Source organism: Scyliorhinus torazame, chromosome 9, assembly GCF_047496885.1.
Source record: "Scyliorhinus torazame isolate Kashiwa2021f chromosome 9, sScyTor2.1, whole genome shotgun sequence".
Classification (NCBI taxonomy): domain Eukaryota; kingdom Metazoa; phylum Chordata; class Chondrichthyes; order Carcharhiniformes; family Scyliorhinidae; genus Scyliorhinus; species Scyliorhinus torazame.
Genome location: NC_092715.1, coordinates 133,523,497 through 133,550,165, shown reverse-complemented (window position 1 = coordinate 133,550,165; position 26,669 = coordinate 133,523,497). Strand labels below are relative to the sequence as shown.

The 26,669-nt window shown below is 50.2% G+C and overlaps 1 protein-coding gene across 5 annotated transcripts in view; it reads right to left on the bottom strand.

Moving 5' to 3' along the window:
• Positions 1–26,669, bottom strand: part of sncaip (synuclein, alpha interacting protein) — a 230,210-nt gene that overhangs the window by 183,790 nt on the left and 19,751 nt on the right. For 3 of the 5 annotated variants that reach the window (XM_072516529.1, XM_072516530.1, XM_072516533.1), the window contains exon 2: positions 3,771–3,817. The gene's annotated coding sequence lies outside the window, so the exon portion shown is untranslated. Of the gene's footprint in view, positions 1–3,766; positions 3,818–26,669 lie in introns of all 5 variants that reach the window. The other 2 variants (XM_072516532.1, XM_072516531.1) reach the window with 1 other exon arrangement.

Sequence of the window (26,669 nt, the reverse complement as noted above, 5' to 3'; positions counted from 1 at the left end):
CCGATGTTCAGAGTGGCGAGAAACACCCCACTATCTAACACCCATCAGGGGCCTCAGCGGGAAACTTCCAGAAGAGGCCGCACTTAGGCCTGTTTTCTGCACTGAGGAGCTCCACTCGTCGGGACTCCTCAGTGCAGCGAGAGAACACATATACAATAAGGACTATACAATGAGACTAGCTGTCTTGATCTAATATGCAGATTACCAGAAAGTGATCTCACCCACAATGGCTGGGATTCACATCGCAAGATCGCGTTAGATCCCACGAGGCGTAACAAGCTGGGTAGATCCCGGAAGTGGGGTCTCCCGGCATCTACTGGTCGCGTTGCGCCGCACTACTTTTCAGGCGCAACGCAACCGGTAGATCCCACCCAAAAAGTAGTACACAAAAATAAAAAGTGTTTAAAGAGTTAACTTTTCAAGTTACTGACCTTTCAGCAGACAAAGAACGGGCATTGACCTGAAACTTCAATTTTGTTTTGCTCCTCAGATGTTCCCTGACCTGCTGAGTATTTCCAGCATTTTCTTTTTTTTTCTGTATGAAGATACTTTACTGCAGTAATAGCAAAGAGATGGGGACAGACCTGATATATTTCAGGTCAAGCAGACTGAATGTCAAACCCCAAACTTAATTTAGTATACTCTGCATCCCATACTCGAACACGAAGAGACTTACTTTACCCAGCCTACATTAAACTGACATGAAAGATACCCAATGCAACCAAATGAGAAGAAGGAAGGAAGTGCTGTCACTTAAATATTGATAGAAAAACTAGGGCAGAATTTTTAAAAATATCAAGCTAATATTAGGCAATATTTCAGACAATTGCAGACATAAAGCTAACAAATTTACAGGCATCATTTAATTGGCCAATTACAGTGCGAAAATTGTACTATTGCAAAACTGAAACCCCCTTAGTTCAAAACAAACCATGTAATATAATATAAACACCATAATATATTTCGTACTCCTTATATGTAACTCAAAACATTTTACATTAAGGAGGGAAACAATGAACAGTTAAGCAAGGAGAAAAACAAAATATAAATGACAGGAACTAAAACTATGTTGAAAAGACAGGTTTTGAAAGTAATTGGGGATACTACATAATGGACAGGCAACGGTATAATGACAGGTAACGGTATACAAAGCAGAACAGAGAGATTAAGACACAGTGCATTACATTTGCACCTGCCTAAAGACTTTCCATTGGACTTATGCTGGGAGTTCATGGGTTTTTGTACTGGGAGTTCATGTCAGGCAACTGTCAAAAAGTGGTGTATCCTGGAGAGTACCAGGGACAAACAAACAAAGAACAAAGAAAAGTACAGCCCAGGAACAGGCCCTTCGGCCCTCCAAGCCCGTGCCGACCATGCTGCCCGACTAAACTACAATCTTCTACACTTCCTAGGTCCGTATCCCTCTATTCCCAATGGGTGAACACTGCAAGCACTTGGGTATGCCCCAACCAAACTGACTGAAGAATTAATTACAAGCTGCAACCAGTCCAAACCAAGATGTTCAGAATAGCACATTCAGTGGGCACGATTTAACGGGGAAAAAACAAATCCCCGTTTTGAACGCGTTCAGCGGGGCCGAGAACGACCCTGCTATCAAATAGGACTTGCACTAAGCTCACTTCTTACCTCACACCATTTTTAAATGCTGCCCCGAACTCTTGGCCCTCCACCATGCCCTCCGGACCTCCCCCCCTCCCTACGCCCAAACTTACCTGTTAGTGGCTCCTCGAGCTCTCCCCTCCCCCTTCACTCCACCTCATAAGGACAGGATGCCTGGGCCCCATTTCCGGCATGAGCAACCAGCACCTTGGCACTGCAAGCCTGGCACTGTCAGGGTACCACCCTGCCCAGAGCTCGACCACCCGGGGGCCTCTGATGGCCTGGGAGACTCCCCCGGTGCCCACGATTGCATGGACCAGTGCTAAACGTTGCCATGGCGTGGCCTCGGTTGCTATATTTATTTGGTTATAAATATGGCGGTTAATAAGGTCGCCTTTCTTAATCCTAATTATGAGTCTACTTTCAGAGTCGCCAGGTATCTCTCGATACCGCCACAAGGTTCAACCCGAATACCGATCAAAGAGCTAATACACAGTTAGTTAGTTCAAAGTCAATGGTATTTATTTACACACAGTAAAATCTACTCATGCACGATAATACTACAAGCTAAACTATCTCTAACGCTAACACCTATACTTAACTTTGGATGCCCACTTAGTCAGAGGAACAATGGCCTTTGTTCAGATCTGAGGCTGTTGGGTTCGAAGAGGTAACAGGAGTACAGCTAAGGTCGTCCGTCTGGTAGCGTGCGTTGACCTTGAACTTACTTGCTTCTGGTGATGCTGGTGGATGGATCTCTCCGCTTGAGAGCCGAATCCAAGAGAGTGAACCTTTGGCAGGGGTTCCTTCTTATACTTGGAAGGGCTTCACGCGCTTTTAGGCGGGCCTTAAACTTGGTCCCAATTAATTGGGCAGCTTCTTGATCATTGTCATCGATCTAAACCAATAAAGGGGCGGATGCCTTGATGGCTGGGCAAGTCCTAGGTGGCCGTTGGCCTTGCTTTGTTTGTGTCTTTTGGTTGGGGTAGTGGCGCCGGAATGTGTGAGACAGTATCGGCTACCTGAACATTAGTCCTTTGTTCCTCGGAGATGGGCCATCAATATGTAAATCGACCCAGAGTTTTGATTCCGTCTGCTGACTGCCTCCCAAATACACATTCAGGCTCTGTGCCTGCTTGTTATCTAGTATTGTCCACATTTCCCTACATTCTCTGTGAGCGTCCATTTTGTGTTCTGGAAGTGGCCATCCCAGATGGCTACACCTCCCAGGCACGGAGTTTCGTCCCCGGGCCTTTGGAGAATCCAGTGGCAATATATTTAAATGAGCCGAACTGTTTACTTAAATATGTAAATCTGGATCACATAGTGAGAGGTAGATCCAGATCGCAAGGTCTAGCGAGATCTTGCGAGGTGTTCGGAGTGTCGCAAATCTTGCGGAGGCCTCTCGTGAAACTTAACGGCCTCGTCATGTCACTGAGTCGGGCGCAACGAGGCCGGTCAATCGTGGCCAATGTCAACTCAGATAGAGAGAGCAAAATAAAGAGGGGAAAGAAAAATGGGATTAAGAGAGAGACAAAGTGAAAATATTTAAATCTTAAATGTAGAATGAGATGCCATACCTGTTAAAATTAATTTTTAGCATTTGCAAAGTTGCTTGGCAATACTTAATACTTACCATGACATTAAAGATCCTGAGAGGTATTGGCAAAGTGGATGTGGAGTGGATCTTTCCTCTTTTTGGATAATCTAGAACTAAGGGTCACTTTTTAAAAAATGCTCATTTAAGAGTTGAGCAGAATCTTTTTTCTCACAGGGTCATGAGTCTCTGGAACTCTCTTCCTCAAAACACCGTGGAAGCAGAGTCTTTGAATATTTTTAAGCCAGAGCTAGATAAATTCTTGATTAACAAAGGGGTGAAAGGTTATCAGGGTAGGCAGGAATGTAGGGTTGAAATTACAAACAGATCAGCCATAATCTTACTGAATGGTTGAGCAAGCTCGAGGCGCCGAGTGGTCTACTCCTGCTCCTAATTCATATGTTCATAAAAAGGGTACTTATACTGGAATGGGCAATCCCTAATGTTTTTTCCTGGTGAATTTTGTATATATACATCAGGTAAGTGATGCAACATTAGCAGATATTGTGCATATAAAATCATACAAGTCAATCTGGAGTGAGGACTCACTTACGGAAGCTGCGGTCTTCGATACAAAGTATGAGAAATACTGGCAATAGCCTAAAAAACAAAGGGAGAGAAAATTTTGTAAATTGGCTGCATTCATCATTACTCATTTATTGTTAATGTGAATTACTTGTGAAAACATATGACCATTTACAGGAAATCTGTTTTGTACTATTTTGATTTCAGTAGACCTTGAATAGGTTGTTTCGAGAACAATACTTTAACAACAGACATGGGAAATAACATACCAACTTACTTTCAGTTTGTTTTCATAATTTTGCTGCAGTTTATTAACAAAAATAAGGTATTTTAAAGTTTCAAAATGAAACATTTCTTAAATTTAACAATGTTTATTTAGCAAAAGAGTCTCTGGAACAAAGTAAGCAGAAGCAGGAAGGGAAACTAAAGTGATCCAATGTTCTCAAGTTCAACCCAAAGTTTTATAAAGTGGTACCAGGAAGCTCTTTTAGCTGATTTTACAAGCTGACAATCAGTGACACTCACTAGCGTCAATGGGTATAAGGAGCAGCAGTTTAATTTCTCAAGTAGAAGCATGGATGGCAGTGGCCTCACAAACCTAAGTGAGCTATGTCCATTTTTGAAACATGCAGGAGATCTTACCTCTCTCTAACTTAGCATTGATGATTACCTCCACCATCATAACAGATTCTATTTCCAACAAGAATCATTAAATTTCAATATGAAAGACTAGAATGCATAAATGGCCAACTTAATTACTTTTCACTTGCAGTTAGAATTATACGCAAATATCAGCAATATTTCAAACCTTTGTTTGAAAGTCACAAATAGAACTTTTACAGCAGACTTTCATTAAAAAAAATGTGGTTTTCAAATATTTACTCCAAAAATATATAATGAGTTACTCCAAGTAGTGTTAATGTGTCTGGTTTCTCTTCTGTAGTGTTCCACTTTCTGTAACTGTATTTTGCTCAACCTTTATATTTCTGCCAAGAGACTTATTTATCATACTTAACTATATTAAAACAACTGCATAGCGTGCAACATTTTCCACAAAGTATATTTGTTGCAGATGCATGCAGTACCTTCAAGTATGGTACAGTTAGGAATGTACTGTAAGCATTTCCTGTGTAAATTGTGCATTTGCCAACATTGTGATATAGCCTTAAGAACATGGCATTTTATGAGGTAGAAAATAACAGCCTGACATCTGCCATCAGCAAAAATAAATCACAGGCTTTTGGATATCCTCATTTAGCCCTATATATTTGATAACAAATTTTAAAATCCAGTTTAAAATTAAGCAAAGAGCAGAAGGAAGGTAACTATTAAATTGAAAATAAGCAGCACAAAATACTGGTTATACTTTCCATACCAGTATTTTGAAGAAACAAAATAACCTCTGCAATTCATTATTCCACCCAAGCAAAGCAATGTGTAATCATACAGAAAGGCATCTAACAAATACTGAGTGGCATCAAGGCTTGCAGATTTAAAATACTACTCAAAATGTTAGGCAGGAATTTACAAAGGCAATGGCTGCAATTCTATGGCCACGCTGAGCCGAAAAGCAGCGTGCCACGGCACAGCGTGGCCGATTGAAGCCAGGAAATCCTGCTCCCGGGAACTATCCGGCTTGCAACGCCTCGCGAAATCTAACGCGATCTCGCGAGGCATTATGATTTAAATCCAGCCCATTGTGGGCAGGAACACTTTTTAGCAAATCTGCACATTAAAGCGTGATAGCTAGTCTCACTTCAATGTGCAGATTCCAGAGGCAGGGGATCTATCTCCTTCATCTCAGAGACCTCGGGCGAGCATCATTCAGTACTGGTCTCCACAAATGGGGACCAGACGGAACGTGACTCGTGGGGGTCTCCCAGGGGATCGGAGGCCCTCCATGTGCACGCCCTTTGGGCAGGGTGGCACCCTGGCACTGCTGGTGCCACTTGGGCACCCTGGCAGTGCCACTTGGGTGTCGGCCTGCCGCTGTCAAGGTGCCACTGCCAGCTGGCAGGGGCACTGTCAGGGTGTCAGGCTGGTACTGCCAAGGTGGCATTTTCTGTGCGATAGTGATCCGGCCAGGGTGCCCTGTCCCAGGGGGGTGGTCACTTGGGGCTCCAGAGACCAAGTCTGGAGATTGGAACTCCTCAGTACACAAAACAGGGCTATGTGCGGCCTTGGCCGCCGTTCCCTGCTGAGGCCCCATATCTAACGCGAGTATAGCGTTGTGCTGCGAGCACCGGGAAACACAAAGCTAAACATACTCACTTCGTTAAATCCTGCCCAATATTTTAAATGTTCCATTTCATTCAAGACAAAGGGTTCAGTATGAAAGTGTAAAGTTAGATCAGGATCCAGTAAAGAACCTGGATAATGTGAATTATATTGCGAGTCTAAACATGTGGTTGCTGCCATGCTAATGAATTGGGTGCTCTACATCTGTTTCCCATATATCAAGGTTATATCCAGGGAATTAAAAAGCCAAAAGGATAAAGGTAATGATGGTGAGGAACATTAAGGAATGGGTACGGTTATGGGCGCGATTCTCCGAAATGGAGACCAAGGGCGAGATTCTCCGACCCCCCGCCGGGTCGGAGAATCGCCGGGGGGTGGCATGAATCCCGCCCCCGCCGGTTGCTGAATTCTCCGGCACCGGATATTCGGCGGGGGCGGGAATCGCGTCGCGCCGGTTGCGGGCCCCCCCCCCCCCGATTCTCCGGCCCGTCCGCCGCTAAAATGCCTGTCCCGTCGGCGTAGATTAAACCACCTACCTTACCGGCGGGACAAGGCGGCGCGGGCGGGCTCCGGGGTCCTGGGGGGGGGGGGCGGGGCTATCTGGCCCAGGGGGGTGCCCCCACGGTGGCCTGGCCCGCGATCGGGGCCCACCGATCCGCAGGCGGGCCGGTGCCGTGGGGGCACTCTTTCCCTTCCACCTTCGCCACGGTCTCCACCATGGCGGAGGTGGAAGAGACTCTCTCCACTGCGCATGCGCGGGAATGCCGTCAGCGGCCGCTAACGCTCCCGCGCATGCGCCGCCCGGAGATGTCATTTCCGCGCCAGCTGGCGGGGCACCAAAGGCCTTGTCCGCCAGCTGGCGGGGCGGAAATTCGTCCAGTGCGGGCCTAGCCCTTTAAGGTTGGGGCTCGGCCCCCAAAGACGCGGAGCAATCCGCACCTTTGTGGCGGCGCGATGCCCGACTGATTTGCGCCATTTTGGGCGCCAGTCGGCGGACATCGCGCCGATACCGGAGAATTTCGCCCCAAGTCCCGACACCGGAGTGAAAACCGATGTGTTTCACTCCGGCGTCGGAGTCCGCTCCCAGCCCCCTATTCTCCCACCCCTGGGGGGCTAGGAACGGCGTCGCATATTTTCCGCGTGCTGGGCCTTGGCGCCGCATGTGCGGTTGCCATCCTCCCCGAGGCCGCCCCGCAAGAAGATGGCGGATTGATCTTGCGGGGCGGCGGAGGAAAGCAGCAAGAATAATGGTTGAATTAAAAACAAAGTCTGCTGGAAATGCTTAGCAGTTCCGGCTGCATCTGTGGTGAGAAACAGTGTTAAGGACCGGACTTCTCCGGCAATTGGGACTCTCTGTTCCCGCCTGTAGCACACCCCTGTTCACAGGTTTCCTGACAGCATGGGGTGGCTTCAATGGGAAATCCGATTGACAAGCGGTGGGAGTAGGGAATCCCACCACCAGCAAACGGTGCACCGCCAAGAAACACGGGCTGAATTCTCCGAGACATTGCGCCGGAATTGCGAACCTCGGTCGGCCGGAGAAATCAGCTCAGATGCCGAAACCATGTTTGATGCTGGTTTCGCGCCAATTGCGGATTCTCCAGACCCCCCAACAGGGGTGGCCTGGCAGGGTCAGGGGAGTGGAAGGGAAGTTGGGGGGGGGGGGGGGGGGGGACACAGGCCGAGCAGTCGGGGAGCCCCCGCCATGACAGGACGGTGCCCACGCAACGATCGCCATTATGGCGGCAATCAACCCAACCCAGCCCCTGGGTGAAGGCAGGGTTAACGGCTGTATGGGTGGGTGCCGCCCCCCTTCCCGGCCACCCCACTCACCCGGCGACACCCACCGGGGGGAACACCGACGGCAGCCCCCAGTGAGGGCAATGCCATGAAACGGTGGCCCTAGCAGCAGGGTTGGGCGCCAGGAGCGGGAGCACCAGTGAGAGACATGCGTGGCTGGGGCGCGCAGTGCCAACCGGGGCGACCATGTAGCCCATGGCACCTGGTTGTGCAGGGGTCCATGCGCCAGCGACGTTGGACGTCGTGGCGGGGGGGCGGTGCCTTTTATGCCGCCCTGTGGCAGCGTCAGCGGAGGCGGCTCAGCGAGGAGACGGAGGCTGCAGCGGAGGAGCAGGCCGCAGAGGGGCAGGTGGCAGCCGCTCAGGCTGGAGGGCCACCTGCCTGACAGGCCGAGGAGGAGGATCAAGACGAGGAGGGGAGGAGGAGGAGTTGGTGGTGGTGCCAATGAGGCGACGATTGAGACCCCGCATGTACCGGTGCATGTCCTTTGAGGAACTCCCGGACCGCGCATGCAGGAGGAGACTGCGAATGAGCCGGGGAAACCGCCGGACACATCTGCCACATGATGGCACACCTGGCACCGCGTGTGAGTGGGCGAGAACACCGCCCCCCCCTCCCCCCCCCGGTGGCCGTCAAGGTGACGGTCGCCGTCAAGGTGACGGTCGCCCTGAACTGCTATGCAACGGGGTCGTTACAGTCGCCGAGTGGGGGCCTGTCTGGGATTTCACAGCCATCGATGCACAGGTGCACCCGTACCGTTATTGACGCGCTGTATGCCCTTGCGGACCGGTACATACAGTTCCCTGTGGACCGTGCCCACCAGGATGCCCGGGCAGCAGGGTTCGCTGCCATCGCCAGGATGCCAGGGTCCAGGGGGTATTCGATGGTGTGCATGTCGCCCTGCGGCTACCTGCGGATAACAGGCCGCGGTTCACCAACCAAAAGGAGTACAACTCCATGAACATACAGGTGGTCTGTGACCACCAGATGAGGATCCTGCATGTCTGCGCCCGATACCCGGGCAGTGTGCAGGACCCGTTCGTGTTGGCCCAATCTGTGATCCCCGGAATGTTCAAGACACGCCCCTCCACCCCCCCGGCTGCGGGGCTGGTTGCTGGGCAACAGGGGATACCCGTTGCGGTCGTGGCTGATGACGCCTATACGGAGGTCACAGAGCGATGTGGAGAACTGCTGCAATGATTCCAATTGTTCGACCAGGGGTGTGGTGGAGAGGTGCTTCGGGGTGCTGAAAATGCGCTTCAGGTGCTTGGTCCGCGGGGACAATGGGCAGGTCATCATGCACGGGAGGATGCACAACGCCATCGGCAGGGCCAGCGAGCATGGGACACATTAGTGGACACATGTTTCACCAACTAGAGGGGGGTTGCTCGGCAGGGGCACGGACACCAGGGGCGCAATTCTCCGTAATCGGCCCAATGTCCGCCGACCGGCGCCAGAAACGGCACGAATCAGTCCGGCATTGCGCCGCCCCAAAGGTGCGGAATCCTCCGCATCTTGAGGGGCCGAGCCCTAACCTTGAGGGGCTAGGCCCGCGCCGGACTGATTTCCGCCCCGCCAGCTGGCGGGAAGGGCCTTTGGTGCCCCGCCAGCTGGCGTGGAAATGACATTGCCGGGCGGCGCATGCGCGGGAGCGTCAGCTGCCACTCACGGCATCCCCGCGCATGCGCAGTGGAGGGAGTCTCTTCCGCCTCTGCCATGGTGGAGACCGTGGCGAAGGCGGAAGGAAACGAGTGCCCCCACGGCACAGGCCCGCCCGCGGATCGGTGGGCCCCGATCGCGGGCCAGGCCACCGTGGAGGCACCCCCGGGGCCAGATCGCCCCGCGTCCCCCTCAGGACCCCGAAACCCGCCCGCACCGCCTTGTCCCGCCGGTAAGAGGTGGTTTAATCCACGCCGGCGGGACAGGCATTCTAGCAGCGGGACTTCGGCCCATCCGGGCCGGAGAATCGCCAGGGGGGGCCCCGCCAACCGGCGCGGCGCGATTCCCGCCCCCGCCAAATATCCGGTGCCGGAGAATTCGGCAACCAGCGGGGGCGGGATTCACGCCAGCCCCCGGCGATTCTCCGACCCGGCGGGGGGTCGGAGGATCTCACCCCAGAATACCACACCCCGTCACCACCAGACACCCTCACTTCCCACACCACCAGACACCCTCGCCCCCCACACCACCGACCACCCTCACCTCCCACACCACCGAACAACCCGCATGCACCCCCCACCCTCCATTATATATACCTGCGAACAACGAGCTGGGGGCACTGGGTTGGCAGTGACAGCGGGTCTGGTTCATGGGATGGAGGATGATGATAGCCTGCTCTGCGATGAGCTCCGCGCTCCATATCGTTAAACTATGTCTGACTCATCCCCAGAGTAGCACCTTCCACCTGGGTGATCCCTGCATGCGGGCTGCCCAATCCATCACATGGCCCTGTCGAAAAGCTGGGTGCGAGGTGATGGAGACGGTTGGGGGGCGCGGGGGGGGGGGGGGCTGCTGCATGGCCCACCTGATGGGCCTCAATCCCTCCTTCCCCAACCCTCGCCATCAGTGCCCCCCCCCCCCCCCCCAAACACCTGGTGCTGCCAGCCCTGGGTGCTCTCTCTGGTATCGACCAGAGTCTGTATGTATGCAGCCATGGAGCACAGGGAGTGGGCCATCCATGTCTGGGACTGGGCCACCTCCCTCTGGGACTGCGGCATCTCCCTCTGGGTCTGTGCAACGCCGGCCAGCACGTGGGAAATGGTGCTGATGCTCTCAGCCATGGCCTGCTGTGACTGGGCCACACTGAGGAGCGCCGCAGGAATCTGCAGCTGGCTCTGGCACATGGCTGCCTGTGAGTGGGGAGCCCTGTCCTGGGCCACGGCCCCCGCCTGCACAGAATTCCCCAGGCAAAACCTGACCCATGCCCGACACTGTCGCTCCCGTTGCCTCCAGTGCAGATGCCACCCGTGCGGTTTCGGCCTGGGCGGCACGCATGACCGGCACCACTCCCTGCTCCTGCAGGCGGTTGGACTCCTCCAACTGCGTCTGCAGGTGCTGGAAGCTGGCCGTCATCCCATTGTCTAGTCCCTGGGTCTTTGACGGCACCTGAACTATGGGTGGGAATGGATCTTTCAGAAGCCCGGGACCTGGCTGGGCAGCAGCTGGTTGCTGGGGCCGGGCTGCCGTCGGACCGTCCGCCCCCTAGGCTGTTCCTACCTCCACCTGCTGTACCGGTACGGCTGTGTGGTGCGCACAAGTGAGTGTCCCAGAAGCCTCGCCACTAAATTGCCCAACCGAGGTGAGTGTCTCTGGAATGGTGGATGGTGGAGGGGATAGCTGTGCCGGAAAGTCAATGTCATCATCGGACCCGAAGTCAGGGGTCTCCTGGGTCGTGGTGTCCTGTGTGTTCGTCCCCTCAGTCGTGGTGTGTTGTGTGTCTGTCCCCTATGTTTCTGTTCCCGGGTCGCGGTGTGCTGTGTGTCTGTCCCCTATGTTTTTGTCCCCTGCGTCGTGGTGTGTGTGTGTTTGTCCCCTATTTTTCTGTCATCTGGGTCACGGTGTGCTGTGTGCCTGTCCCCTATGTTTCTGTCCCCTGCATCGTGGTGCCCTGTGTGTTCGTCCCCTGGGTTGTGGTGTCCTGTGTTCGTCCCCTGGGTTGTGATGTCCTGTGTGTCTGTCCCCTGTGTTTCTGGTCCCTGGGTCGTGGTGTCCTGGGTAGTCCAGGGTGTTCCAGCTGCTCTCTCCATCGGTGCTTGGGTTCGTGGGGCGCACCGGACCTGGCACTGGCTGGGGCGGGGGGCCCCGGATGGGCCGGGCCCATCGCCGGCTGGTCCTGTAAGACACAAGACAGCATGTATGGTTAGACTGGCAGACGGCGATGAGGCGTGAGGTGGTGAGGGATATTGGTGTAGGGGTGTGGGGTGGAGGGGTAGAGGGGTGTGCACGCATATGTTGTCAGGGGCCGCAACCAGGCAGAGAGTCTCACTTGGTGACGAGCCTCCGACCTCCGCGTCGTCGACCTCCCTCTCCTCCGGCCCGCCGACGATGTTGAGTGCCCTCTGCGCGGGCATGGTGAGGGGATGCAGGTCTTACGGTCCCCCTTCGGTCTTCTCCCGCTCCGAGCGATTATAAGCGGTGTTGGCTTGCAGGGGGCAGACACAAACAGCAAGTGTTAGACGGTAGCACGTATGCGGCCCAGTGGTTGGGTCTCCTTTGGCAATGGTGCACAAGACACCCGGCCATTGCAGCTGGCATGGGTGGGTGCAGCCATGTGGGTCAGGGTGGGGGTGGGACTGTCTCCCTTGGGCGGGGTCACATGTGTGTGGGGGTAGTGAGGTTGGTGCCAGGGGCACAGCGCTGGGTACTCACCCTGGCTGACGCGAGGAGGTTGTGCAGCTTCTTTCTGCAGTCCAGGCCACTACCCCGACGGCGTTGATGGACTCAGCCGCCTTCGCCCAGCCACGGCGAACAATGGCGCCTACTGCCCTACGGCCCAGGGTACAACACCAGCCTCCTCTCCTCCACTGTGTCCAGGAGGGTTTCTAGTTCCCAGTCCCTAAATCGCGGCGCTGCACTCCGCGCCGCCATCTTGCCTGCGACGCTGGGTCTGGGGGGATATTTAACGCCAGCCGCAACGTAGCGTCAATGACGGAACCGGCGAATCGGAGGCCGGTCTGTCAGGCGTCGCATGATGCGCCCGTGCTAGCCCCTTGTGGGCCTTTGAATAGATCCACCTGGGGCCTGACCATCTTCAGCTGCTTCATCAATGGCCTCCTTTCCATTATAAGGTCAGAAGTGGGGATGTTTGCGGATGACTGCATAATGTTCAGCACAGAACTGGATAGTCACATTAATATTGTGGCTACCAGGGCAAGTCGAAGGCTAGGAATCCTACGGCAAGTAACTCACTTCCTGACCCCCCCCCCCCCCCCCCGAACAAGTCAGGAGTGTAATGGAAGAATCTCCACTTGCCTGGATGAGTGCAGCTCCAACAAGACTCAAGAAGCTTGACACCATATAGGACAAAGAAGCCCGCTTGATTGCTCCTCCTTTTACAAACATTCAAACCCTCCACCCATTGACGAACAGTGGCAGTCGTGTGTACCATCTACAATATGCACTGCAGGAACTCGCCAAGGTTCCTAAGACAGCACCTTCCAGACGCACGACCACTGCCATCTAGAAGGACAAGAGCAGCAGATACCTGGGAACCCCACCACTTGGAAGCTCCCCTCTAAGTCACTCACCACCCTGACTGGGAAATGTATCGCCGTTCCTTCATTGTCGTTGGGGCAAAATACTGGAACTCCCTCCCTAATAGCACAGTGGGTGTATCTACACCTCAAGGACTGCAGCGGTTCAAGAAGGCTCCAAGTCACTCACCACCACCTTCTGAAGGGTTGGGCAATAAATGCTGACGAAACAGCATCCCATAAATGAATTTTTTTAAACTAGACCCTCTACCAAAGTCTTGAGAGCCTAAAAAGTATTAAGCAGATGTAAAGCAAATCAGGAATTTATATCTGCACTTAAACTGTAACTTTAGCTTCACTACAAACTGGTTTGTTAAATCAACTGTAAAGTACCAGTCTAATGTGGTGTTGTAGAATGGTATGGGGATGTCCCTTGGATCCACTTAGCAATTTCTTTGGAACCATCCAGAATTCTATAAAATTTTTATAGTGCATCAACTCATAGTCTATGCACATGGATTTTACTTCAAATTAGACCGTGAGCTACAATTTGACATAGAAGGTCATTTAATACCATCTGTCATTAATTAGGCTTGCCTACACACTTCTGGGTTTTTACAAGTTGATAAGCACCAAGGGAACTGAGTAACTGGAGCCTCAGCCACCAACTGTGTCCCCCTTTAAATCAAATTGCAGATTGTGAATTGATAGTCAAATATTGAGGAGTGCAATTTAGAGTGTGTGAATTCAATGTCAAATCAAGCACAAAAAGAGAAAGGGAAAGAAAGATTAACTTAAGAGGGAGGGAAAACAACAAGTTTTTTAAATTAAGATTTGAAACAATTGAAATCTGGCGGAATGTGATTCCACACATGTAATTGTTAATTTTCCAGAGTTGAGAAGTTGAACAACAGTAGTTACCATGTTGCCAAAGTGGTACCTACTACCCAGACTGAAATTGACTTAACTTCCCACGGTAAGTGTAGTTTGTATATATTGAGTATATACAACTACACACGTTCAACTGTGAGGGAGACAGTGAGATGCTGTTTTCACAAAGCTAATGGTGGAGAATTACAACTCCAGCAAATTCAGCATTTTTAAATTCAACCGCACATCCTTCACCTGACGTTGTTTTGCTATTTCCACATAAATCACAGTGAGTGATTAACCTCACCATTATAATGACAGCAAATTATGGCCCAAAATAAAGTTGGTACTGTTTGACAAAGACCAATGCAGCCGTCATAATATTAATAACATTAAAAGCAAATTGGAGAGAATATAAGGAAATATGTTAGAATGCTTTACATTTCCAAGATGTGGCACCCCAGCCTTTATTATAAAAACTTGTACTGCACTGAAGTCATTTGCAAAACTAAATTAGGGGCAGCAACTAAAGTTACTATAAAAAGTGCAATAATTGTTTGGAATAACTAACTCCACAAAATTCCTTTATCTTGGACCATAAGTAACCACCATCTCTATTTCCTATGAAAATAAAGTTATTAGTAACCAAAGAATGTTTTTAATCATCCAACAAATCAATACAGTACAAGTAACCAATGAGGAGCAGTATATGCAGCACAGTATGTCGGTCCTAATGCTCGCGGCTGGAATCAACAGTAGCTGCAAAAACTACAATTTCTATGGTGGAAGGATGTATTCTATTGCTTTGTTACGTACATTTTCTACCTCCATATAAATCGGACTCAAACAGGAGGAAGGGGGGAAAATATGTCTTGCTGTCATTATTCTTTACAGCTGGGATAAGTAAACATGCATTGTCTGATTTATGAAGTGTGTAAACCATTGCCATATTTTCTCAGGGCGTAGGTGTATAGTCCCTTAACACTCATATGGAACAGAACTGAAACATTGTGCAAAAGACCCTCAAGATTAATTTCAAGAGACAAAGAATCACCAATTGACATTATAAACTTATATATTAAATTCTTTCACTATATTTGACCCTCTTTTTGTAACTCAACATTAGCACAAAATAATCTCTGCAGATCAACAGTAAAGTTATGTTAAAGGGCAATAAAGTATTTGGACCACTGCTTATATATTTGACCATACAGACCATCTGTTTTTCATTGAAAATGACAAGTAATATTGCCATCATCTGCAGTGACCACAAGACCAAGTACACATTCTGTAAACATCAGAAGCAAATCTTGGAGATGCTAGAGGTAATGTCTCAGCTGTGAGATATGGTTATGTCCTCTTTATTATGCGTATAACTGTACTGTTTGCTTGACAAACTCCACAAAAACTAAAGGCAGTGTTTGGGTTTTGAAATGCAATCATTATTACATGTCCTGCCTGGCTTGCCATGGTCACATGACCTCTACCATGAGCGAATGTCTGGAGCAGGCATGTTACATTAAGCTGAATATGACACAACATGAGAAAGACTATCAATTCTGAACCCATAACATAGTGTCAGGCGTGAAATGGAGATCGAGTTTTGAAAAACAGGGAAGAGAAACCACAGCCACTGAAAGAGAATCCAACCTGCTAAAAGCTACGGAAAACAAAAACAGGCAAGGAAAAGCTAACACAAGCTGAAGGCTGCAAGTAAAATAGCTCGACAAAAATGGCTGCAAATGTTCCTGTCCCGGCTCCTGTCAAAATGAAAGGAGATGTGTGACTGAACTGGCAGTTTTCCACTTGCAATGGCTAAACAACGAGATTACAACAGATTTCACTAACAAGTCAAAGCCAATATGATTAGCAACACTTTTAACATTGCTGATGAGAGACTGTTACAATTCCACCCTAAATCTATCAGAACAGAAAAAAAAACTGCAGAAATTTTGAAAGCCTTAAAGCCACAGGTTTAAATCCCAAGTGATCGTAGCCTATGAATAGTGTGTTCAACATTAGGGTAAAGGTGACAAAAAAGTCCATTGACCAATATGTGGCTGTAGTAACACAGCTCACAGAATCATGTCAATTCAGGCAACTAAAAGTATCTCATTAAAGATACTTTGAATGTCATCTTGCATCATTGAATTTGTCTCTATATGTGTTTGTGGAACCCACCTCTTCATTCATCTGATGAAGGAGCTGTGCTTCAAAAGCTAGTGATTCGAAACAAACCTGTTGGACTTTAACCTGGTGTTGTAAGACTTCGTCTGTGCCCACCCAGTTCAACGCCAGCATCTCCACATTATCATTAAAGATAGAATAGTCTTAAGGCATGAGAGATGTAACAGTGAGAGCAAGTCTACTGAGAGAGGAGAAACTTACTCTGGATGTGTGCAGAAACACAGAGATTGTAAAATATCAGCTAGAGTATATATATATGTGCAACCGACCAGGAGACACATTGTGCCAAGAGATATTCTCGGTCATAAGCGCAAAACGATTGCAAAGAGCAGGATGCAAATACTGCAGAGGACATCATACAAAGGGAGAGAAGGATCACCTAGTGATGGCAATGCAATGTTTTAACTGGAAGAAGAGGAATCATTTCACACACACACACATAAACCTATACAGATGGCCACTCGAGAGATACAAGATGAAGAGTCTGATAAAGCACCACACACCATACTACAGGTTGGTTCTGTCACATCTATAAATGATAAAATAGTTTCTGATTGTTAGAATGGTGACCACAGAAGAAAAGCGTCAAGTGAACAAGTGTCAGATGGACACTGGTCTATCTTGTAACATGATGACCTTCACAGACCTATATGAAGTGTCTCAAAATGGTGATCCAAAAATGAAGTCCTTGAAAATAAGGTTGAGGCTATTTAATGGCACAATATTCACAGCGAGAGGACAAAATTAGTCTGAGAGCGCACTGCAATGGCAAGAATGAAGATCTGGTGTTCGTAATAGATACTCATCTCAGCTGGAGCAAGTGTAAAAACTGAAAGGGTAGTAGAGGTGGGAACCATCACAACATTTAAACACCATAGCATAGAAGACCACAACCCAAGTGCTGGGAAACAGGCTTCGAATAGATAGGTGTTTGATAACCAGCACAGACACGATGGGCCGTAGGCCTCTTTCTGTGCTGTATGACTCAGTGTGGACTGGTAACCCTAAATGTGCCAACAGAGATTTCCTACATGTCACAGCACAAAAAAAACATTGACTATTGAACAGATCCTAGAGGAGTACAGAAATATGTTTACAGGGTTGGATGCCTACCTGGAGAACATCATATCAAAGTAGGTGAGAATGTATGACCAATTCAGCATCTGCAGAGAATAGTTCTAGCTACCCCTGTCAAACAAGTTAAAGAGCTGGTGGGTGTAATCAAAAAAGTGACAGTTGTACAGATTGGACTAGCAGCAAAACAACCTGGAAAGCTGAGAATATGCCTAGACCCAAAAGGCTCTAAATAAAATTCTGAAGAACTCTCATTACCCCATGCCAACCATCGATAGAAGTTTGCAACAACTTGGCATAGCAAAGATTTTTACTACCCTAGACGCGAAGATGGTTGCTGGCAAGTGAAGCTCGGTGAAAGCAGTAGCTTTCTGGATGCCATTTGGGAGATGGTTGCACATGCCATTTGGCATTTCCATGGTTCTAGAACAATATCAGACAAGGCAGCATGGAATAGTCAGTAATCTTCCCATAGTGGGTCATCCTCTGTTTATGGATGTAGAGACACAATGGAAAAATCCATAGCTAATCAGAATTTAATACGACTGCTGGAGAGAACTCGCCAGATGATCCTGAACAAGAAAAAATTCAATTGAAGGTGCCAGGAGACGACCTCCGGTGGCGGCTATGAGGGAGTAGAACATAGAACATTACAGTGCAGTACAGGCCCTTCGGCCCTCGATGTTGCGCCGGCCTGTGAAACCACTCTAAAGCCCATCTACACTATTCCCTTATCGTCCATATGTCTATCCAATGACCATTTGAATGCCCTTAGTGTTGGCGAGTCCACTACTGTCGCAGGCAGGGCATTCTACGCCCTTGCAACTCTCTGAGTAAGGAACCTACCTCTGACATCTGTCCTATATCTATCTCCCCTCAATTTAAAGCTATGTCCCCTCGTGCTAGACATCACCATCCGAGGAAAAAGGCTCTCACTGTCCACCCTAGCCAATCCTCTGATCATCTTGTATGCCTCAATTAAGTCACCTCTTAACTTTCTTCTCTCTAACGAAAACAGCCTCAAGTCCGTCAGCCTTTCCTCACAAGATCTTCCCTCCATACCAGGCAACATTCTGGTAAATCTCCTCTGCACCCTTTCCAATGCTTCCACATCCTTCCTATAATGCGGCGACCAGAATTGCACGCAATACTCCAAATGCGGCCGCACCAGAGTTTTGTACAACTGCAACATGACCTCATGGCTCCAAAACTCAATTCCTCTGCCAATAAAAGCTAACACACAGTACGCCTTCTTAACAACCCTCTCAACCTGGGTGGCAACTTTCAGGGATCTATGTACTTGGACACCGAGATCTCTCTGCTCATCCACACTGCCAAGAATCTTACCATTAGCCCAGTCTGTCTTCCTATTATTCTTCCAAAATGAATCACCTCACACTTTTCTGCATTAAACTCCATTTGCCACCTCTCAGCCCAGCGCTGCAGCTTATCTATGTCCCTCTGTAACTTGTAACATCCTTCCGCACTGTCCACAACTTCACCGACTTTAGTGTCATCTGCAAATTTACTCACCCATCCTTCTACGCCCTCCTCCAGGTCATTTATAAAAATGACAAACAGCAGTGGCCCCAAAACACATCCTTGTGGTACACCACTAGTAACTGGACTCCAGTCTGAACATTTCCCATCAACCACCACCCTTTGTCTTCTTCCAGCTAGCCAATTTCTGATCCAAACTGCTAAATCACCCCGAATCCCATGCCTCCGTATTTTCTGTGGTAGCCGACCATGGGGAACCTTATCAAACGCTTTACTGAAATCCATATACACCACATCAACTGCTTTACCCTCATCCACCTGTTTGGTCACCTTCTCAAAGAACTCAATAAGTAGGTCGCACATTTGGTGGCTCCCGCTTCGGTCGGACTTTTGGACCTTTTCCCCTGACGTTTTTGCGCTTTTGAGCGCGGAACCGGAAAGCAATAGCACTCAGGCACAGGACCCATACAGAATTGTATGGACTTAAGAAGCCGGAGGAACCGTAAACAGCAGAAGAAGTGGTTGAGTAAGGGCAGTGGAGGCTGTGAGAGGGACCAGCATGGCTGGTGTGCAGAGCAAGGCGTCGACAGCCCAGCCCACAATGGAGCAGCTGCTGCAGACTATGCAGGAGGGCTTTTTGGCTCTGAAGCGTGACAACTTGGAGCCGCTACAGAAGTCGATTGACCGGATGGAAAAAAGGCTGGATGATCAGGCTGAGAAGCTCCAGCTGTTGGAGAAGTCAGTGGAGGAGCAGGCTGACTTTCAAACGGTGGCGAATGAGGAGATTTGGAGGCGGAGGGACCAGCAAAAAGTGCTTCTGGAAAGGCTGGAAGACCTGGACAACAGATCTCGCCGGCAGAATGTGAGAATCGTGGGCCTCCCGGAGGGGGCAGAGGGGCTAGATGCTGCCGCATATGTGGAGGGTTTGTTTCAGAAGTTGCTGGGGAACGAGGTGCTCCCACGCCCGCACCGGTGGTGGACAGGGCACACAGAGTGCAGGTGAGGCAGCCGTGGCAAGGGTGTCCCCGACGAGCGATGGTGGTACGCTTTCACAGGTACTTGGACAAGGAACAGGTGCTGTAATGGGCAAAGAGCACACAAAGCTGTATTTGGGATAACACCACCCTCAGTGTGTACCAGGATTTGAGCGCTGAGGTGGCCAGGAGGGGTGGCTACAGGCAGGTGAAGGAGACACTGTATAAAAACAAGGTGAAATTAGGGCTGCTTTTTCCGGCGCGACTGTGGGTCACGTATAAGGGTCAGCACCACTATTTCGAGGAACCCGAAGAGGCGATGGACTTCGATAAGAAGCAAGGGCTGGCCCTGAGCTGAGGACTTTTGGACTCATGTTAGAGCTTTTAAGTATATGAGGTGTCTCTCCTGTTATGAAAAGTGCCTGCATGTTTGGGTCAGTTTTTGTCGTTTCTTTTTTCAACCTTGTTGGGGGGTTGGAGGGTGGTAGGGATGCATCTTCTTTTTTTTTGCGTGCTTTTTGCGTGGTTTATCTGAATGTTTCCTGTTTGGGCTCTTTGATTAGTTGGAGTTTGGCTGGGGGGACATTAATAAAGAAAACAGTTAAAAGGGGTGGGTTAAAATGGATGCTTCAGGGGAACTTTGTGCAATTTTCTTTCTGTGTCTGTATAGGAAGGACTGAAGAGGGTCTGTTATTTCTTATCTCTTTTTTTCTTGTTTAACTTGAATGGTGCTATTGTGGGGGTTGTTTATGACTTGTATAGAGTGTTTGCTTAGGTAGAACTGATCTGGGAAGTGGTGTGGAGGGGTCGGGGGAGGGGTGACTGGGAACAATGGGTGGGAGACGTGATGATGCCGAGGCCTGGAGCCCCAGGCTAGCTGAGTGCAGCTAGTCAACGGGAGCAGAGGTGGGTGGGGGGGGGGGGGGGGGGGGGTGTCCATATAGTTAGATTAGAGCAGGGGTTGGGTGATAGGATGGTGTTGCTAGGGGGGGGGGGGGCAGGGGGGTGGGGGAGTTCTGCTGACGGAGATGGAAACTGGGCACGGTAACAGTGAGGAGGTCATGGGTGGAGTCGGTCAGGAGGCGGGCCAGGTGAAGCGCGACACATGGCTAGGGGGCTGGCCAAGGAAAGGGGATGGCTGATCGGCAAAGGGGCGGGGCGAAGTGCCCCCCAACCAGCTGATCACCTAGAATGTTAGAGGGTTAAAAGGGCATGTTTGCGCATCTGTGGGTTCTGAAGGCAGACATAGTCTTGTTGCAGGAGACGCACCTGAAAGTGGCAGACCAGGTTAGGTTAAGGAAGGGCTGGGTCAGTCAGGTTTCCAATCGGGGCTTGATTCTAAGACGAGGGGGGTTGCGATCCTGATTAATAAAAGGGTGCAATTTGAGGCGGAGGGCACAGTCGTGGATGGGGTGGTAGGTTCGGTATGGTGAGGAGTAAGCTCGAAGGGGTGAGAGTAGACCTGGTCAGTGTGTATGCCCCTAATTGGGACAAAGTGGATTTTATTAGGAGGATGCTAGGGAGGATTCCTGACTTGGACTCGCATAAGTTGATCATGGGCGGGGACTTTAATACAGTCCTGGACCCGAGCCTGGACCGGTCATGCTCAAGAACGAGAAGGTTGCCAGCGATGGCAAAGGAACTGAGAGGGTTCATGGAGGAAATGGGGAGAGCAGATCCGTGGAGATTTAGCCGGCCGATGGCGAGGGAGTTCTCGTACTACTCCCACATCCACAAGGTGTATTCCTGAATTGACTACTTTGTTGTGAGTAGGGACCTGCTGGCCAGAATGGTGGGGGCAGAATATTCGGCAATTGCCATATCGGACCATGCTCCGCACTGGGTAGACCTGCAGTTTTGTAAGGACAGCTTTCAGCGCCCACCATGGAGGCTGGAAGTTGGATTACTCGCAGACGAGGCGGTGTGCGAGAGGCTGAGGAAATGCATGCAGAATTACCTGCAGGCGAACGATACTGGAGAAGTCTCGGCAGCGGTGCTCTGGGAGGCGCTGGAGGCAGTGGTGAGAGGGGAGCTGATTTCAATCCGGGCGTACAGGGACAGGACAGATAGGGCAGAGACGGACCGACTGATTAAGGAAATCCTACGGACGGATAGGAGTTACGCAGAATCCCCGAGGCCAGAGTTACTCAGGAAATGACAGAGGCTGCACGCCGAATTTGGGGTGCTGACTGCAGGCAAGGCTGTAGAGCAGCTTAGAAAGGTAAAAGGCGCAATTTATGATCATGGGGAGAAGGCCAGTAGAATACTTGCGCAGCAACTAAGGAAGAGGGAAGCGGCTAGGGAAATAGGGAGGATAGTGGATGGGGAAAGTAATCTAGTGGGTGATCCAGCAGGGCTGAACAAGGTCTTTAGGGACTTTTATAGGAAGCTGTACACTTCGGAAACACCCGGGGGACCGGGGGGGGTGAGGCTATTCCTGGATGGACTGACCTTCCCAAGAGTGGGGAGGGGGTTGGTGGACGGACTGGGGGCCCTGGTCAGGATCGAAGAGGTATTGGGGGGCCTGAAGTTCATGCAGTCGGGTAAATCCCTAGGGCCGGACGGGTACCCGGTGGAGTTTTACAAAATATTTGCCGGGATAGTGGGACCAGTGCTGGTCAGGGTCTTTAACGAGGCAAGAGACAGAGGGAGTTTACCCCCGACGATGGCGCAGGCCACCATCTCGCTTATTCTGAAACGGGATAAGGACCTGGAGGCTTGTGGGTCATACAGGCCGATCTCTTCGATCAATGTAGACTGGCCAAGATTTTGGCGACTAGAATTGAGGACTGTGTACTGGATGTAATTGTGGAGGACCAAACCGGGTTTGTAAAGGGGAGGCAGCTGGTGGCCAACCTAAGAAGGCTGCTCAACGTGATTATGATGCCCCCGGAGAGTAGGGAGGTAGAGATAGTGGTAGCCATGGATGCTGAAAAGGCTTTTGACCGGGTCGAGTGGGATTATCTGTGGGAGGTACTATTACTGTTCGGGTTCGGGGCAGGGTTCATTGACTGGGTTAGGCTATTGTATCAGGCCCTGGAGGCGAGTGTAAGGACGAACAGGACGACATCGTACTTTAGACTGCCCCGTGGGACAAGACAGGGCTGCCCTCTCTCCCCACTGCTGTTTGCGCTGGCCACAGAGCAACTGGCAATTGCACTGAGAGCTTCTAGGGACTGGAAAGGGCTGGTCCAGGGGGGGGGGAGTGGAACATAGAGTCTCGCTATACGCAGATGATCTGCTGTTATATGTATCGGACCCCATAGAGGGGGATGGACGGTATTATGGCAACCCTGAGGGAATATGGCAGGTTCTCCGGATACAAACTGAACATGGCTAAGAGCGAGTTGTTTGTAATTCAGGCGAGGGGGCAGGAGAGTAGGTTGAAGGGGTTGCCGTTCAGGCTCGTGGGGGAGAGTTTCCGATATTTGGGGATTCAGGTGGCACGGGACTGGGGCAAGTTGCATAAGCTCAACCTGTCCCGACTGGTGGAACGAGTGAGGGAGGAGGTCCGGAGGTGGGATGCGCGTCCGCTGTCATTGGCGGGGAGGGTGCAGACTGTTAAGATGTCGATTCTTCCGCGGTTCTTGTTTGTTTTTCAGTGTCTCTCCATCTTTATCCCGCGGTCTTTCTTTTAGAGGCTGAATAAAATTATTCTGGAATTTGTATGAGCAGGCAAGTCCCCTCGGGTGAAGAGGGCGATGCTTGAAAGGAACAGAGGAGAAGGGGGGCTGGCATTGCCGAATTTCAGCAACTATTACTGGACGGCCAGCATAGCGATGATAAGGAAATGGATGGTGGGTGCGGGGTTGGTTTGGGAGCGGATGGAGGCTGCTTCGTGCAGGGGCACTAGCTTAGCAGCCCTGGTCACGGCGCCTCTGCCGCTTTCGCCGGCACGGTACTCCACCAGCCCGATAGTGGTGGCGGCTCTTCGGATCTGGGCCAGTGGAGGAGGCATGTAGGGGAGGTAAGAGCATCGGTGTGGACCCCAATCTGCGGCAACCACTGATTTGCCCCGGGGAACATGGACTGGGGGTATCGACTGTGGAGGAAGGCGGGGATTGTGAGGATGGGGGATCTGTTCCTGGAAGGGAGCTTTCCGAGCATGAGGGCGCTGGAGAAGAAGTTTGGGCTGGCGAGAGGGAACGACTTTAGATACTTACAGGTGCAGGATTTTGTACGCAGACTGGTGCCATCCTTGCCACGTCTCCCGCCAAAGGGGAGGCAGGACAGGGTAGTTTCTAGGGGAGAGGGTAGAGTTTCAGACGTCTACAAGGAACTAATGGGAGCTGAGGATACGCAGACTGAGGACCTGAAGCTTAAGTTGGAGGAGGAGCTCGGGGGGGGGGGGGGGGGGGGGGGGAAGAGAGAGAGATGGAGGACGGTATATGGGCGGAAGCCCTGAGCAGAGTAAACACGACCGCAACATGCGCCAGGCTCAGCCTGATCCAGTTTAAGGTCGTGCACCGGGCCCACATGACGGTGGCCCGGGTGAGCAGATTCTTTGGGCTGGAGGACAAGTGTGCTAGATGCGCCGGAGGGCCGGCTAACCATGTACACATGTTCTGGTTGTGCCCTAAACTCAGGGGGTATTGGCAGGGATTCACAGATGGCATGTCCCGAGTATTGAAAACTGGGGTGGTAATGAGTCCTGAGGTGGCAATCTTTGGGGTTTTGGAGGACCCGGGAGTCCAGGAAGAGTGCGAGGCCGACGTTCTGGCCTTTGCTTCCCTGGTAGCCCGGCGATGAATACTGTCAGCATGGAGGGACTCAAAGCCCCCAGGGGCTGAGGTATGGCTATCAGACATGGCGAGCTTTCTTGGCCAAGAGAGAGTCAAGTTCGCCTTGAGCGGTTCGCTACTAGGGTTCACCCGAATGTGGCAGCCATTCATTGACTTCTTCGCAGAGGAGTAAGCGTCAGCAGGGGGGGGGTTAGGGTAGTGTAGATTAGATAAGGGGGATATTGAGGCAGGTCCATGCGTGAACAGAGCCGTGGTTTGCACTATGTTTAATTTGTGTTTTGACTTTTTTTGTACTGTACAATGTCTATTTTTCTATATGCCTAAAATACCTCAATAAAATTGTTTGTTAAAAAAAAAAGATGCCAGAAGACAAGTACATAGGTCATATTCTGACAGCAAAAGATCTTCCCCCAGATCCTGACAAGATGTGAGCTGTAGTAACAACCAACAGATCTGAAAGCAGTGCAACAATTTGTTGGGATTTGTGAACTATTCGGCAAAATGTTGCCTAATTTATTTTTGGAGAGTGTGAACCATTACACAGGCTCACTGCCAAGAATTTGCAGTGGTATTAGTGCACTGAACAAGCATCATTCACTAGAATCAGATGGTAATGCGAGTACTGAAATACTATGATGTCAAAGATGAAGTCACTTTACAGTGTGATGCCAGTGATTCAGGTCTCCCGATGCAACAATCCTAATACATTTGTACCCCGGGCATTAATGCAAGCTGAACAATGCTACGTTCAGATCAAGAGTGTGCTATTGTTTTTGCTTGTGAGTATTTCCATCAATACCTTCTTGGGAGAGAGGGCATCAGTGGATCTGACCACAAGCCATTTCAAAACATTCTTCTCGAACTGCTATTGTCTGCTCCAGCTAAGGCGTCTGCAGAAAATGTTACTTCATTTACAGAGATACCTTCTGGTGTGACATAACAACAAGGGAAACAGATGTATATCGCTGACATGCTGTTGAGAGCAGCATTCCCCATGAAGAAAGTTGAGCATGCTACAACAGAATGTGAAATCTTCCAGATTCAACATGAGGCGGCAGATCGACATGCTCTGGAAGTCATCAAGATGCGGAAACACTGAAACTGACAAACCGCACCTTGTTCAAATCAAGCAAACTACCCAACAAGATACAACTCTCCCAGTGCTGCAAGAAGTAGTGATGAACGGATGGACTGAGAGCAAAGGACACATCTAGGGTGACAAAAGCATATGGGCATACGGAGATGAATTGACAGCCCAAGATGGCATCTTGTACAAAGAAAACAGTCATCACCCCAAAGGAGATAAGAGGACAGATGCTGAAGCCCATCCATGAAAACTACCAAGCAATTGAATTGAGTATAAGGAAGGCAAGAGAAGTGCTCTACTGGCCAAACATGAGCAATGAAATGAAAGACACATTGGTCAGTACAGTATTTGTGATGAGTACCAAGCTAAACAAACAAGAAAGCAATTGATGATGCAGGATATCCCCAACAAGATGTGGATGAAGCTGGGAGTACCTCTCTGCTTATAGCAGGAACTGATTATCTTGTCACTGGCGACTACTATTCAAACTACGGGCAAAATAATAAAATGCTTGGATGCACACTTCAGTCATTGTGGCATTTCAGGCATTGTGATGAGTGACAGTGGCCTTTAGTTCATGAGTGAAGAATACAGCCACTTAACAAAGGATTTGGAAATTTAACACAATACATTGGCCGGAATTCACAATTGAGGAAATCTAACAAAATCTGTGGTGGGTTTTGCTGGGATTTTCGGACTGCTCTGCCGGCGGGTTCCCCACCATTATGTAATGACACTTAGTCACTTATTTGGGCCCAGAGGAGTTTCTGATCGGTTCAACCTACACTTTTAAAAAAATTCATCACTAGGGAGTTGAACTCAAGAGATCGGGCCTCCATTTTGAAAGGGTGCCCCAATCTCTAAGTGAGCTTTAGGAACACCACACCTCCCACCCATGGCAATGTCATCCCCCACACACATGGGTATTACTCCCACCACCAAGTGAGGACACCTCTTCCAGGTTTGTGTGGACCAGTACTAAACAGCACCTGGATGGGGAATCAATATGGAGACCATTAGATGCTGGGAGGCCGGTAGATCCCTGGTGAGTATGCTTTAATGGGTTTAAGGCCTACTTACGTGAGGCAGCTTGGTCCAGCCCATTGTGGGTGGGTTCGTGATCCCAACGCCTCAGAGGACTTGGGTAGATCCAGCAAATCATAGTGGCTGCCAGGAAGCCCGTGGGATGATTCACCCGGCATCTACCAGCCGCGGCACGCTCCCATTCAAGTGTGACACGTCCAGTATATCTCACCCTATGTT